The sequence below is a fragment of the Bombus terrestris genome, chromosome 4, assembly GCF_910591885.1.
Source record: "Bombus terrestris chromosome 4, iyBomTerr1.2, whole genome shotgun sequence".
Taxonomy (NCBI): domain Eukaryota; kingdom Metazoa; phylum Arthropoda; class Insecta; order Hymenoptera; family Apidae; genus Bombus; species Bombus terrestris.
The window spans coordinates 788,758-805,333 of record NC_063272.1 but is presented as its reverse complement, the minus strand read 5'-3'; the positions used below and the strand labels follow the sequence as shown (position 1 = coordinate 805,333).

At 48.3% G+C, this 16,576-nt stretch overlaps 1 protein-coding gene and 1 long non-coding RNA gene across 6 annotated transcripts in view; one reads left to right on the top strand and one right to left on the bottom strand.

The window, feature by feature from the left end:
* LOC100647483 (A-kinase anchor protein 200) overlaps window positions 1–16,576 on the bottom strand; it is a 61,707-nt gene that overhangs the window by 31,744 nt on the left and 13,387 nt on the right. Inside the window, exons 1-2 of one of the 5 annotated variants that reach the window (XM_020867715.2) lie at window positions 7,006–7,495; window positions 6,168–6,340 (exon numbers count right to left, since the gene is read on the bottom strand). The exons of 1 other annotated variant lie outside the window; for it this stretch is intronic. The gene's annotated coding sequence lies outside the window, so the exon portion shown is untranslated. 3 more of the 5 variants (XM_012318754.3, XM_003402413.4, XM_012318755.3) reach the window with 3 other exon arrangements.
* LOC125385036 overlaps window positions 1–16,576 on the top strand; it is a 49,058-nt gene that overhangs the window by 20,171 nt on the left and 12,311 nt on the right. The gene's annotated exons all lie outside the window — the stretch shown is intronic.

Sequence of the window (16,576 nt, the reverse complement as noted above, 5' to 3'; positions counted from 1 at the left end):
TGGAATCGAGAGATAAGCGAGCGCGACTCACCGATATCGTATCGAAATGCGGATAATGTCATACTCGATAAATCGTCGTGATTTTCGCACAAGCAGACTCGTCGATTCGTGTTGCAGGTGCAACTCGAATCCTTGCGTCCAAGACCGACTTCGATAGCGCAACCTTCGTGCAAAGCTTTTTCGTTGCCATACACGGCTCGTGAAAGAAACCACAAGGCATACCAGCGATAATGAATAATATATGAACTCGTTACACGAAAGACAAAGAGGAAAACAGAAAGAGCATATAACAACGCGATACGCTTCGCGAGAGAAAGAAATTCCTCGCGAATGAAACGTCGAAGGTAATCGCGTTAAAGAATTCAACGAAACCTCTTCATCCGTTTGTTAGTTTCTGATATGATAATTTTAGATTTGTGGTATCGAAAGGAAATCGCTTCGTCGGATAAAAAGGACAAAAAGCGCGAAGCAAGAGGCTCTCCGAACGAGTAGATCTCTCTAATTATCCTGCTAGAAAATAGGCTGCGAGCCGTTAAAAAGACAGGAACGTTGGTTAACGGTTCCGAGGTCGATTCGAAGCTTCTCTCACGGTAAAAGAGGAAGCGATCCGTTGTGTTCGAGCAAGGAGTGCGAAAAACTAGCACGCCGAGGCGAAGTCGAACACGAGACCAGGCGCATTCGTGTGTAAGACGCGTTTAAAGAGCACGTGGCGTGGCTACGCACCGCTGCCCGCCTCGCAGCTACGATGCGTAACGCATCTGCGGCCACGACTACCCGACCACCGGTTTATCCATTGTACCCAGACTGACTAAGATGAAAAATTATCGAGATCTATCGACAAACGGATAAATTCGAAGTTCGTTTCGAATCTTCGCCATTGAAGCATATGTTGATGACTTTTCGTTAAAAACGTAATGCAACGCAACGTTTCTAACGGTAACTTCGTGACTATCGACAAACACTTCATGGTAATCAACGCCACCGAGCGATTTCAAATCCGAGAAGGTAAAACGACCGATCGCGCGTCGCTAATGATAAACGATAATTCAAGTTTTATCAAAGCAAAGGTAACACGGCTCGAACCGCGCGCGTATCGTTGTCATTCAATAATAGCATTTGTCCGTGGTAGCCTATTCGCGGTACATTGCACTTTCTAGTTGCGTTCCACGGACCGACCACGCTTGCGTTAATGCGTTAGAAGCTAGTCATCTTTCATGTACCGGGTGATGGTCCGATATCGACGAGGCTACTCAAAACCAAAACGGAAAAAATTCCTGGAAGAAAGGCAGAATATCGACAGAGTTTTTCAACCTAAATTATCTATCGTCTATACCTATCAACAGCTTCGAGTCTATGCAGCGAAAAAGTTTCTACCATCGCCATTATTTTCATGTAACGGAATAATGGTTCACAATGGAGAACCTCGTAAACTGTCGAAACACCCTCACACTCATCGATACCGAATTTTCTGAATAAATTGGAGTACGCAGCGTCCAAAGCACAGGTTCACTGGATCGAAGAAAATACTATTAAAAGTTCCGCTTCATCTCGCATTTCGCGATGAATCCATGGAATTATCGAGGCAAACGTTACTTGATCTCTTTCAAAGGAAATTCGGTCCCACGAATAAAAGAATTTTCGACGACTTTCCTCGCCGCTCCGAGAATTCCTGTTACGAAATATCAACAAGCAAGGAAGCCGTTCCGAGAAAAAGGAAGCGCTTAATTAGTCTCGATCATACATTAGACAGCAGGAAGAAGCTCGACAAATATTTATGTTGTTTCATCTCTACCGAGTGTAGCGAGCATATGCAACTACGGGGTACCCACGATGGTATGTCGGTAAAAAATAGATTTAGTGTGGCTAAAGTACATCGAAAGTGGAACGTTGGAGAGGTCAAAACACGTGTCGAACTATCGTATGCTCGTGGGAAGCATGGAATCATCCCACAGGAAAAATAGCCTTTCCTCTCATAACTCACTCTCGTACCTACTACGATTTATCTCTGGCTGACGTTCCTATATTTAGTATATCGCCGGTTGCAAACTGCATCACCAGATAACACCTAGTACCCGTTCTCCGTTTCATTCGATGACAGCCAAAAAATCACCCTACATATCTGTCTTTTCTTGGCATATTATTCCACGGCACAGCTGTAACGATCCCTAACCGCTTCGCATCGGAACACAAAATATCTCACCGTACAGTGTCGTTTATGTGACGCTTTGGACAAGATATCTCGCATATATTTTCATTAGAACGCGAGATATCTCGTCCAACGACTCGCATAAAATTCAATTCGTAAGACACTGCGTTTGTGAATGTAAAATGGATTAGGAATGTTAAACGAAGGAAATGTTCTGTTTCTGTAAACAAGTGATCTTATTTTTCTGTCGTATGAGATAATTCAAAGCAAGGTATTGTATATAATGTTACATTACGATGACCGATAAACGACATTCAGCCGTAAACATTAAAACGCGAGATATTTCGTTCAAAGCATCGCATGAACGATATTGCGTCGCTAGATATTTTGCTCAGTCTTATGTAAACAACGCAACATGGCAAGATATCTCATCCAACGCGTATCATGAACGACATCGCGTTGCGAGATATTTCGTCCACCGAAGCGAAAAGAATACCGAAGGTGTACTAGTCACGATGCGTAAAACGTAATAGAGTCAAGCAGATAGAAGGAACGCGAAAGGAAGTCGGCCGCCATCGAAACCACTTATTTCATCGATTCACGCTTCAAATACCGGTTCAACGACTCACTGCGGTAACTATTGTTTTTCTGGAAACAAGGCAAAACAGCCAAGGGAATCGTGTCATATCTCTGAATCATGGAACGATCCGACACCTAATAAAACGCGATGTCCTACCTATCACATACCATTCGTAATGTATTTTTATTTGCAAAATACAAAGTTCTACGAAAACGTGCTTTTTCGTTGCGTCACCCGTAGATTTCGACCGAGAGCGGGGAGAAGAGAGAGAAAGAAAATATCGTTCTCGATGTCAACCTCTGAATTAATTATTGATTCATTGCGAGCGAATAGTAAAAAATAAAACACGTACTGAGATTTCTTTCTGCAGATCCGCTCAATAGATTAATAAGCACATCCAGAGGTCACTGCCGTCGAAGACTATTAAGGCCTGAACGACGATGTCACGCCAAGACCGCATTCGTCAATGTATGGGAAACTAAATTCCAACGGTATATATACACTTGAAACGATGCTAATGAGACAACGTCTACGACGTTTATGCTATTTCAACGATATTACGGTCGCCGTAGTGTCCTCGCTTTCGATCGCTGTTACAAAACAACCGCACGTTCCAAACTGTATCTACACGATTCGACGAAACGCTGGGAACGCCGAATTCTCGAGAAACGATAACGATAACATTTTCAGCGTATTTACATAGTGACTCAGAAAATTGTTCCACGAGCGTCCGGTTAATCGCTGATCAAACGCACTTTCACATTTCACGGGTCGTTAAGATATCCGCGTTAGAACATGAAACACGTTTGTAAACGCGATCGTACAACGATCCCGCGATCGTCCCGATTAACGCACCGTGCTGTATTAAATCAAGGACACTGCATCGAAGGCTCGCACGAGTTTTACAAACTTGTCGAACGTGGTACTCGACCAACGCACGATCACATCCGTTGAGTCATTAGCGGCAAAAAAAGCGCATATCAGTCCAACGAAAAGAAAAAAAGAAAAAAAGAAAAGAGAAAAAAAGAGAAAAAGGGAAATTCCTTTTCCCTTGTCGCACGAGAGTACGTGCGTGCGAGAGCACGATGCAGGCTTGATTCCCACGGAGTAACGGGCCGGGGGCAACGCCGCATAAATAGCGTATACCCAATCAATCGTCCATTATTTTCACAAGGCGAACACGCCTAATACTGGTGACGCGGGGATGTTAGGCGAATAATTCGTCGTCGAAAAAAGCACATCTGCTCGGGCCACTGTTCTCGAAATTGAGAATTACGAGTGTGCCGAGAGAATGAAGCGACGTCGTCGTCCCGTATTCAGGCGCGTGTCCCGCATGCGTGAACAGATCCGGCGCGGCGCACGTGCGTGCGTACGGGAACTGCAGCCGATGAAAATCGCCGTGATCGTCGTAAAGGGCAAACAGGAAAGCTCGGCCTATGTACGCGCAGGATGGAGGCAAAGGTGGGGCAGGCCAGGACACGGGGTATACCCGGCTGGAGTGGGCTTAAAAATACACACATATCCGGAGTAGTACGTGGATCTATTTTTGATCGGGGCGCACGCCGCGTGTGCACCCTTCGCTCGTGTAAACAACAAACGGACCTGGCCCGACAAGGGTGAAAGTCCCTGGAAGCTGAATCCAAAAATCTCGTGTAAACACCGGGAGATAGGGAACGCAAGGATAAGAATGCCGAGAGGATAACGCGAGTAAACTTTCCTGACGTATGAAAGAACTGACGCGGTACAGTCAAAAGAAAAAGATAGGACGCTATCGGTTCGAAGCACGCTACAGTTTCGGTACCAGTTTCGACCCATCGATCAACATTTTCGGGAGAAACAATGGAAACAGATGGAGAAAAAATATCCGGGACGAAAAGGAAGAGAAGAGAAGAGTTTTCGGTCGAAAACCGGTCGAGTTGTAAAGCGCGTTTCAAAAGCACTCCGACGTAGCGTTGCGCGTCTGCCTAAGCAGTCGGAACAGCTCTTTTCTTCGTTCTTGTAAACGAGAGAAAGGCAGATGTAGGCAAGTTAACGACCCGTTATCGCATGGATGGCGTGGACTCGCCGCTGCTGAAACTGGTTGTCGTCGATCATAGCGATGCAAGCAGAGAAAAAGGCAGCGCAGAAGACACGGAGGGACGATAATACGTGGCAAATCGGAAAACATCCACAAAGCCGAGCATCGGCCGATATACGCCAATCGCCTAACTCTAAATCTAATGAATTACCTATAGGACGAATATGACGAGATCATGGAACCCGAAGGAAAACAACGGACCACGGAGTATGGAGGAGCGACTGGTCTGCTAGTCGGATCAGCATTTTCTCGGCCTTTCTCCACCGGCTGCCATTCCCCAAGCAACAACAATCGCTTCCGTGGAAGCCTTGACTGCGTTTTAAATGCATGGCAGGTAGAGGCCTGCTATGCAAAATCAGCACAAAGCAGAGAGAGAGAGAGAGAGAGAGAGAGAAAGAGAGAGAGAGAGAGAAGGGGAGAAATACTGTAGGTAGACAGACACGTCGCCTCTGTTTAAGGCACCCGGCTTGCCAAGAACGTATCTCCTTTCTATCCTTCTCCTTCTCCTTTACCATGGTAACAGCAAACGCTAAATCTGCGAGAGCGGACAAAGCATTCTGTTGCAACTTTTCTGATCGTGTCGATTCTCTCAAGGGACAGGAGGCCTGCCTTCTGAAAAAATTCCAATTTCTATGGGTCCTGCCCAGGGATTGACAAAAGTCCCACATCGACCGAACAAACGTAGAAGCGGGACGTAGAAAACGGAATACCACGAGGCCAGGTCGATCGCGAGATTCCAATGGATCGTGCCCAGAGGGAAAGGTCACTGGTAGTCTCGAAATCGTGCGTATGGTCGATCGTTCGGGGGTTAATACCGGCCAAATGGTGGGAGAAGGAATCAAGATGGCGTAACCGGCCGCTGCTCCCAACGATTCTTCGATCATACAAATACGAATGTGCGGCTTTTCCGACCGATCGCTGGACGCCGATCGATGCGACGCTGGGGAAACGTCGCGATGCATGCGTCGAGAACTGGAAGCAAAACCGTTGGAGCGACTGAAATTGAAAGCCGGCTCCGCACGTCGCTCGCTATATCGATTGATGCTGCCCATTTTCAAAATGGCGCGGGGGTATACACACTCGAAATCCCGCTCGACGCGCTATGTTACACTTCTCGTTTCTTGACAGGCACTAAGCGAAAGAAACGTGACGACCGACGCGACGGCCGACCGATCGAAGCATATGGAGTCGACGAACGGAAAAGGCAGAAAGGACGGTGGGCATGTTAAATAGAAGACCGGTGCGACGGCACGTACTGCGTACACGCGGAGAGACAAAATGTTTAGTGTATGGGGCGCGCACGGCCCGGCATATAACCAACGAAGGCGAGAAAACGACGAGCACTCGGGGTGGTTGGTACTCACTTCCGATAGTCGAGGGCGTCGTAAGTGGCGCGACGAGGCGAAACTTTTCTCGTGAAGGAGCGTCCCTCGCCGGTGCTCCGCACAAGAAACACACTGAATATATTATTCCGAGAGGTAGAGGCGAGGTGGCGGTGGCAGTGACGGTGGCGGGCGTGTAGCACGATGCGTGGCGTCTAGACAGACACGAGAGTACGAGAGGTGAAGAAAAGTAGCCGAGCACGATGGCAGAGACACACGAGGAAATGCTTGCTCGGTAGAAGCAAAGGGAAACGGAACACCGAAGTCGCCTACGGTCAGGCACAAACAGCAAGCAGAAGCTTTTAGCAGGAGCGCGTTCGCGAACTCATCCACTTGGCTCGGTAACGCGCGACCGACTGCCGAGAGAAGCGGAGGGGAAGCGGCGTCCGTCTGTCGGTCCGTCTGTCCGTCCGACCGTCTTTCTGTCACCAACGTATTGCTCGCTCGTTCGCTCTCGCTCGCTAGTAGCTCGCTCTTTCCTTCTTTTTCTCTCTCCCTCGAACGTGTGCGTACGTGTACGTGTACGTGTGTATGCGCGCGCGCGCGCGCCTTCACTCTCTTTCTTCCTTCCCCCTTTTCCTTTATCCTGTCCTTTCCTTTTCCTTCTCTTTCGTGCTCTTCTGCTTCGAAAATCTCTGCCGACGTTTTCTCGTAGCTCGGCCGCGTACAACACTTCAACTTCTAAACCACAAGCCGGTATTATGCACGTATCGTCGGACCAACAACGATACAACACCGGTTTCACCTTTCCAACGATTCGAACGGCGAAGAAGTCGTCGATGAACACGATAGACAGGCTTAATCGCGATGCGAGACTCACCCCAGGTACGATAGAAGCGTGACGAGGACGACCAATCGGCAGGCACAGGGCACAGGACGATAATCGCGAACCCCCGGACTACGTGGAGCCGCAGCTAACGATCGATCGTTTCACGTTTCCTCTCTCTGCTCCGATCTCTCGACAACGATTCGTCTCGGTACCGCCGTTCCTTTGTTCCCGCCGAACGGAGTTTCGGCTGCGTTCGCGTATCTCCTCTCTCTCTTTGTCCCGAGGAAGTCGTGCGTGGGGAGGGCTCGACCAACGCGCACAAACTGGTAAAAATCGTCCAACGAACACCGCACGTAACGATCTCTTTCTTCCTCGATTCCTCGTCGCGAGTACTTTTGATCCGCGCGAACGCGCGTGCTCAGCTCGTTATGTTCGCGTTTGCTACTCGAGTCCGCGTTAGCGTATACGTTCACTCTCGAACAACCGAGCGCTGCTTCGTTTTACTGCGCTCCGCACTGCTCGACGGTTAGAGAAAGAATGAGCTCCGGGATAGACGGGAGGCAGGAACGTATCGGCTGAGCCCGGCACCCCGGGACTCGGTTCGGATGGTGGCAGCCCTGCCTCGAGCTCGCTAAGAACATCGGGGTATGGGGGGTTCGACTCCAGGGCGGGGTCCTGTCACGGAGGGCTCCCTATCTCCAACCACGGCCAACGTTTCGCTCCACAATAGAATTTACACATTTTCAGGGTCAACTTTTTCCCCCGTAGCCAAAGTACTCCCTCGAAAATTCGCCGCTTCTCGACCGCTCGCTAATCGACGTCACTCAATCGCGATATATGAACTTTTTTCGATGGAGCTTTTCTAACGGCTAGATACGCGGACAGAGGTGTTTGGATATGGGCAGTGGTACTCGGTGAACGACCTACCGTAACGAGTTTCGACCGAATTTAACAAGTGGGAGGAAATCGATTCGCGAAAGTCAAGCGACAACCGGAGAATCGCGAATTCGTACGATTAAACGAATGGCACGTCGCTCACAGTATACTATATACCACGCGATTCTTCTTATCGTCTTCCTTTTTTTTCTTTTTTCCCGAAAGCAATTAGAGTCGTAAGTCGTAAGATTATCCGTAGAGGTGCCGCTGTCTCATAATCTCCGGCGATTGTAGCGCATTCTACCTGGAAATCGTTGGTTGTTTATAGACAACTACGGTGGTCGTTCGAGCGAAACAAAATACGCGTATACCTGCTGCCGTTGCTCTCGCCTACAACTACGACTACGACTACGAAGCCGCCTTTCGCCTGTCGTCGCGGTGACTAATGCGAAAAGCGGCACCAGAGGAACGCTCTCGACACCGACACCGACCACTCTCGACCCAAGCCCAACAAGTTAGATAACAATTCGCCGCGTCCGGAATTTAGGAATTCCGACTAGACACCGGCAGGCCAAACGTTCAACTCTCTCTCTCTTGTCCTTCAGAGACTTCGATGCGTCGCGTCCCGTCGCTTTTCCACAACGAGCACGTAAAATCCCTGCCCCCCGCGGTTCCTCCACACAGCTATGTCGTCGCATCGATTTCCGAACGACGCGACCACCCATACCGTCTGGCGAACTTTGAAATCACGCGGATATTTATCGATTTCCCCGTACGCCGCGTCGTGTCAGCTACGCGAAACCGACCACGGTCCGAAGAAAAGCTAATCCCTGCACGGTATGCGTAAGCCCCGATCCGTCTCAATTCGCGACAATCTATGCCCCCGTGTTTCGTTCAACGGATATCGGTTATCGATGACCAGTCCTCCGAGCTCTAGGTATCGAATTCTTCTGCATGCATACTACTGTATACGCTCATTGAGGCGATGCAACGGAGCATTCCGTGCCGAGGACATTTTTGTACACGTCAAACAATAACCGGATAAACGCTTTCCTTTCCGTGAAGGAGAACCTAATTGTCCATTTCGATCCTTTCGACCTCGAGCTGCCGATAAATACGGGACCGAAATATTCGAGCAACGATCCACGGCAGAGATGGTGGCAAACGCGCGATAAAGAACGAGAAAAGATATACGTAATTTGTCGAACGGTTCTAGAACCGACCGCGAGGTTACTCACTCGAAACGAGGAAACCGTAACGCTACGAATTGCTCGTAACGATGCCGGTCCGATCGGAACGTTGCTGCTGTTGCCGCGAGTTAATAGGCAGAAGCGATCACGCTATAGACAAGGTAATATCGCGCGGAAGGTATTCGCGTTGAAACCGCTCCGAATGACATAACGGGTGGCGCGGAGATATTCGGCTATACATATATTCTCAGACCGGAATATAATGGCTTTCCTCGAATTAATGGAAATCGATTTTAGGAGGGCGCACGGTTGCCCGAATGCAGCTTCCTATTAGAGCGCAATCTGACGTGCGCGGGGCACGCCAACAAATAATTAAAATCTATCTTCCGCTATCGGCCGTTCCTACGCTTTTCGTTAATCGAACAATCCAGTGGTACCGACGATGTCATCGCCGAATAATAAATTCGATTAACGACACGACCCGAATAATCCCACTTGTCCGAATGCTCTACTTAGCGTTTATTATCTCCTCGATCGGACGAATTACCTTTCTTTTTCTTTTCTCAACATTGGCCTGTTCGTCCCATCGAACGAATAAAGAACACAACGATCTGTCACGACATCACCGCCGTTGATAATTGGCATTGCTTCCAAGCCGAAGAGAGACCTCGCTACGAAACACATTAACCCAATTAGAGACGCGACAATGACGGATCACAGTTTCCAGAATGATATCCTTATCGACGAACAATGTGCCCGTGGTCGGTTGAATGTCGTCACGAGATTTCTTTGATCTCCCGGCCTGTTCCCAAGGCGATCGTTTTCTCCATGAATGGTCGCCGTGCTTAAACGGCTAGTACGCCCGTTAAGCAAAGAGCAGCGAATCTTTCATCGTCAGTTCCTTTTCATTTCTTCGCTCCTTTTAACTCCGGCGAGCTATTACCGCAACGTTTGCGCTCTGAAAATCGTTGAACGCGAAGTCGCGCTCCTAACTGATTCTCCGTGGCGATGTTAACAACGTCGCTCGACACGCGTTAATTCGCCGCGACGAGAAACTCTTGGCCGGCACGGCGGATGCGTCTCTGCGAGCTCTCGGCTCTTCGAGAATGCGCGGAAAAATAAAATAACGACACCCGGCATCGAGAGTATGCAAAAAGAGGCGGAGAGAGTGGCTATCGACGGAGGCTAGCCATTCTTTCGTGGCGGCAGGAAATGAAAACCGGCTCTCTCTAAGGAGACTCGACAACGGTACACCGGCGAGCATATGGCGAACGGAGAAGCGATTTCCATGATACGCGACGATAATGCCGCGTGTCTACGTGTGCGCGAGATTGCGCGTACGCTCTATCGATTATAGTGCTTACGAAGAATTGCGCTGCTTCGGAGAACACGGTCGTTTCCTTCGCGGCAACGTGTACCGAAAGTACGAACTTCGAACCAACGATATTCTTCATTTATTAACAACCTCTTTGTGTGGGAGCTTTCTCCTACACGATCTCCTAAACGGAAGCAGCCAAGAAGAAAGGAAAAAAGGAAGAGTAGGCCGCGGCGCATTTCCGACCGAAATGCACGAGGAACGTTAGCCTTTGCGTCTTGACTGGGACCACTGTTATACCTCTTAAATTAATAAAGTAGCAGCTAATGGTCGTGCAGTAAAAGTTCTCGTAATTCGTTCCTCCCTGGACATAGAGAACATAGTTCGTTTCTAAAACTTTTACGAAAAAGATAAATCTTCTAGGCACGGGGAAAAAGATTGGAACAAGAAAGTACTTAATTAACATGGGCGCTCCAATGCGTAGATATTCCAAGAATATTTCGGTGAAAGCAGCGCGCAACGAAACGTCCGAAATTTATAGTGAACGTTCGACGAGCGAAGGAATACGTTGCCTTCCAGCGGAAAAAGGCGACTCCGGGAGCTGCGTACGAATATAGCGTGTAATAGACGGTGTTGATTCTCCTATACGGCACGTTCATTGCCGGAAACGGAAGCTCCACCTTAGTCGCTGACTACGACAACGTTTGTGTGAACGTACTACTCGAAGAATGTCGCGTACTGACGTACATACATACTTGAAAATCCGATCGTCTATCGAGCTTTGACGTAAATATATATATATATACACTTACGTCGAGCCATGAACTGTCTCGATCTCACTTCGATTAATCGCGACAATTTGAAAATACCGAGGATAAGATTACTCGGATGGAAGATTTAGTTTAGCTGTTAATCGAAGCATTACGCGATCGTGTCGATGCGTTCAACCTTCCGACGAACGAGTTTAACGAAGCTCGAAATGAACCAATTAAAACGCGTCGACGGTGGCTCGAGTGAATCGAGTGTAAAAGGTATGTAGTCGGTTGCGTAGACACGTGCTATTCGAGGCGCCAATTAATGAAGATGTACGACGTGTATCTATGACACGATGCCAAATGGCACAGGTACATACTTCGGACACGTCCAGGCTTTCTTGGCCAATGAATGAACGCCCACGCATTTCGATGCCGCGCGAGAAGGTCAACGACCAGATGAAATATCACGCGAATTGTAATTCGACGAAAATGCAATTGAGCACAAGGCCGCGTTGCCTGTCGCTGATTCGATGCCAGCAAGCTCTATCGCGCATCCGTTCTTCGTCGTCGCTGTTAGATTTAGAAAGCTCTTTTGCCGCGGATTCGTTTGACACTGGCCGATTTACTCGACGCGCGTTGGTTCGTCAGCGTCAACGTAGGTGGCCGATCCAAGAGTGCATCTCCTGCTTTCTTTTATCCGCGATTCTTCACGGACGAAATTACTTTTTGCCAGACCATTCTCCTCCAAACGATTTCGCGTGTGACGCGATGACGAGAAGTTAAACAACGTAGGTACACTGCACGTTTTCGAGAAACGATAACCGAATAAACCGTTAGAACGCAATACATATCGTTATACACGAGTTTCGATCTAACGTACACACTCTGTCAAGATATCACGTAGATAAAGACAAATCATGTGTGCGTCGTGTAAAGACGTTAGAAATTCACCGAGCATTTTCTGCAAGCTCTACATTGGCCATTTCAGGCACAAATATTTACTCGCGCCACGGTAAATCGAACACGATGCTATTTGTTCGGATTACTTTATCGCGTTACTTAATCGCGCTTAACGCGACGCATCAACACCGCGCGCGTAAGAAAAATTATCCCCGGCACAAACCTATCGCCGCGTACTGTGCTCTCTCTGCCAACGAATTTTTCTTTCTATCGCATAATCGATAGACGCGCGAACATACAGAGCCTGACGAGCTGATTCGATCAGAAAGGAAATCAACGACGTAATTACTCATATCCCAATCACGGACGATCCAGAATCGTTCCATTGAATCGGGTCATAAATTACGAATCAGACCGAGCGGAGGACCTTCGTGACTTCAAAGCACCAACGACCGCTAAATATTATATTATTCGACGCCGGTTCCGGCGACCTTAAACACACGGTCCACGCACTCACGAATCATGTAGACATCGAGTGCCGAGCCCGGCTCTGACCTGCCATTTTAATACGGTTAAACCTCCACTTCCGAATAAAAGTTCATCACTCGCACGAATCCCTCGCATCCGTCGGAACTCTGGGCGGCTGGCGCCCGAAATTATTTTCAGGATCGTGCGCCTCGGCATGTACACGCGAAAACCTACAACTCCGTATCGAGACGGACGTGGATCGAGCACACGTCGTCGCTGCTCAACGAAAACCGGTGCACGTACACGCGGAATGCACTCGTACAAATACGCGAGCCAACTCGTGCGCGCACATACCATCCCGGGAAACGCACGTTCGCTTCCCGTCGAAACTTTTGTCCTCTCGAAACCGACCATCGATATCTCCTTCCTCGCACGTGCAAAATATCGTCGTCACCGTGTGCCGCCAACCTATCTGTCATCCCCAATCGAGAGTTCGACCTTCGACGATGCAGGCTTGATTCGTCGTCGGTGCACTCCCGCGTTCGCCAACCACGTCGAGAGAAAGTAAATTTTTAAACGTCCTTCTTTGGCGCATTCGCGTCACGAACGACGACGCATAGTCGATGAATTTTTCAGCGAATATGCATGACCATTTCGTCTCCTAGAGATCGTGCTCGCATTGGACCCGTAACATCTCTCGTACGCGATTCCGGGCACGATCACTGTGTTCTAAGTACATTAATCGTTGCAGATTTTACTCTCAAGGAGAAACGAGGGCGATTGTTTGCCGTGCCACAATTGCTCCGTAAATTCTTTACGCGCTCGATCCAACTCTCTCCATCTGAAATGCGAAGCACGTGCAAGTGTACGATGGAATGCACGCAGCGCACGCATAATTAAAGTCCGAAACACCTTTACTTCCTCGACGAATTCGAGCAACGACGGATTTTGTCTCGCTGGCGGAGTAATCGCTTATCTACCTGTGTAACACGGCCGAACGTAATTTTCAAGCCACGACTTTGCCTAAAAGGCTAATGATACGTCGTTTATTGTGGCCAACGGGTAGAGCCGTCGTTGTTGTTTCAGCAAGGCGGTAAATCACCAGTCTCGCAGCAATTAAGTTCTAATTAAGCGTCACGAAACGTTCTTCGATGTTGATTTCATTCATAAGGGCACGCACCACGCGAGCACCACGAGACTCGTACACGTGGAACGTGACTACGATCTTATATAGGGTGTACCAGTTACGTGCAAGACTCGAGTTCACTCACGTACTCGCGTCTACGACGATTCAAACGATTTGCGAACGAGAGGGTGGCGAAGCTCGTACCTAGACCCACCCGGATATAAAAGTTTACGTCGAAACCAGGAACCAAGTCGCTACATTCGAGGAAACGTTTCCATCCTACCACGAGCATTTCGCTGATCTAACGGAACTCGACGACAACGACGAGATCCCATAGACAAAGCGAATTGCACGTTAGTACCTCGGAAGTTAGTATAGTAGAGGAAGTTAATATACTCGGAAGTACCATTTCTAAAACTCTGGCTTCAAGTTTTAACGAGCTTTGTACGTTTTTAAAGAGGAGGAAACGTCGTGTCTCTAATTACAGAGGATAAAGGTGATCGAAAGTCGTGACTCGACTTTTAAAAACAAGCACAAGCCCGACGGTCGACGCGTCAATTATATTAGGGGTTGATTCGCGTGGAAGAAAAGCATTTGGAAAAGCCGACATAACTCTCTTATCGCGTGCAATTAATTCCAGGAGCCGGCGTCGCGGCGTCGCCTGCGTGCGTAAATTACGCTCTAAGAATTTTAACAATGAAAAAAAGATCCATAGAAAGAGGAGATAATCTTTTTTAGTATTCAAAGATTTTAAGTAACGTCGAATGTTAGGCGTCATTGATTTAAATGGTCTACCAGGCGGTGCGCGAGGGATAGATGTAAAGTCGTCCATTTAAATAACGTCCATTTTAATTTAAAGCGGTGCGCCGTGTTTTTCAGCGTGAAACGCGTACGAACGAATGCGTCAAAAAAGTTAGACAGATGCGTGTGCGTTTTTAAATAACCGAAAGTGTCCATTGTTTTAGGCACGACTGGCGATGAAAAAAGGGAACGGTTCGAGGGATCGATCACTCGTCTCGTACGTATCGAACGGAAGAATATGTGAATATTGTAAAACGTGGCGTCGTGCCACAGAAGAAACGAGCAACGCCACGCATCTCGACCATAAGTGAAACTGAATGGCCGCATTTTGTCGGGTCGTTTAATTCACTCTATGCCATTCTTCGAGCAATTAGTAGCATCGTACGAGTTCTAGCGGCGAAGACCGATGGTACCGTGATTCGTATTTCGTTGTAGGCAAGCGTACATGAACGGGACAAACGGAAACGAGCATTTATCGCAAGGAAAACAAACTCGTTAAAATCTAGCCTGGAATATCGATGAGACGGATCGCAAAAACTAGATTGGAATCCGCGAGAAGGAAAAAAGCAGATTGGTCGGCTGTGGTGAATTCTCAATTGAAAACACGCGGTTACAAAGGGAAGAGGGAATATCGGAAATTCCACCGTTTCAACACGGTGATTCGTTTAAAGTAAGAAGGCGACGCGCACCTGCGATTTCTTGCCAAGAAAAATAATTCCGCTCGACGGTCGACGTGCTCGCCCGTTTCGAATTCAATAACACAAGTTAAACGACATAGTCGAACGATTCCTCGAACGCGTTTCGAAACCACGCGGGATAATAAAAATGGTGGAGATTCGAGCGGTTTACTTTATCTGGCAGGATGGCTCGAAGTGCAATAAACGACTCGGCCGCGGACCAGACCGTGCGGTCTCTCGTTCTCCTCTAGCAAAATCGTTTATCCGTGGCGCGGATGCCTCGAAATCTTTCGGTCATATCCGACGAAATTCCAATATACGCTGCTTTCACCGATACATGTGTATAAGGCTTGAAACTTTGCAGCATTGATAACGTGACTTTGTACCTTTTATCTAATCGTGGATCAGAAAACTAAAGCATTCTTTCGCTGGATTTTGTCACGGTTCAACGATTAATTTCCTAATCTAAAACCTCTAGTATCGGCCATCAGCTATCCAAGTCTTCGGGTATCTAAACGACTTGGCTCCGATTCCTTGTTTTCCAAAGCATTCCATAAATTCTTATGAGGGGCTGGCGACGAATGGCGGTTGAACGACGCCAAAGTTATCGCTAATGCTGCCGCGAGCCATTCTCCAGGAAAAATACCATACATTAGGCAATTGTCGACCGCACGACCAACAACTACGTATCGTGTTAGATCGCGATACAACGATAGGAAGGAAAGTCGAAAATTCGCATAGACGGAAAGACGAAGATTCGCCGCGAGGGTTATCCGTTGGACGCTTTTCGCGGTGGCAGCATGAGGACGTCCAGCACCCTGTGGCAAGCTGATACGTGGCGAATTACGTGTTTCTATCGCTTCGGCGTCGCGACGGTGCGTTAGGAGGGTCGGTGCTTTCGTATTGATTGTACGTCGGATGATTCATGGGGTTCTCTCCACCGGTAGCCACCCCCGCAATATTCTAAGCCGACACGACCAACCCCATGGCTCGAAGCTTATCCCTATGCAGAGGGACACGGCCAGGAGACAGCGTATTTAGGGGAGATACTGGCAGGAAAGGCGAAGGACACTGGGTTGGGCCGCTTCGGTTTCGTGAAACAATCACCGGCTGACTCATTAAAGAACCAAAATCTAGAGAGACCACGAATGTCTCTTACCAACGATGACTCCATTCCTGAATTAACTAATATAGTACCAACGACGAACTATTTATCGATCAAATATCTTTCAGAGTGAAAAATTCTTCGTGGCTGTTGCGTTTTCCTCTGTCCAATTTCGTCTCGCCTCGTCTCGTTTGTCAAAGCGTTCGAGATTTTCGGATACCAGCACAACAGGTTTTTGGGACGAATCTGGACGAGAATACAGGCTGGAGGTACGCGCGTGTACGAGAGACAGGGCGCTCGTAGCACATCTGGCCGCAGATTCAAGGCCGGACAATCAACTTTGTATAGAAGAGGGACCTCCCCCTCCCGACGTTTGCGCCGGTACATACGTACACGATTCTCGTATGAT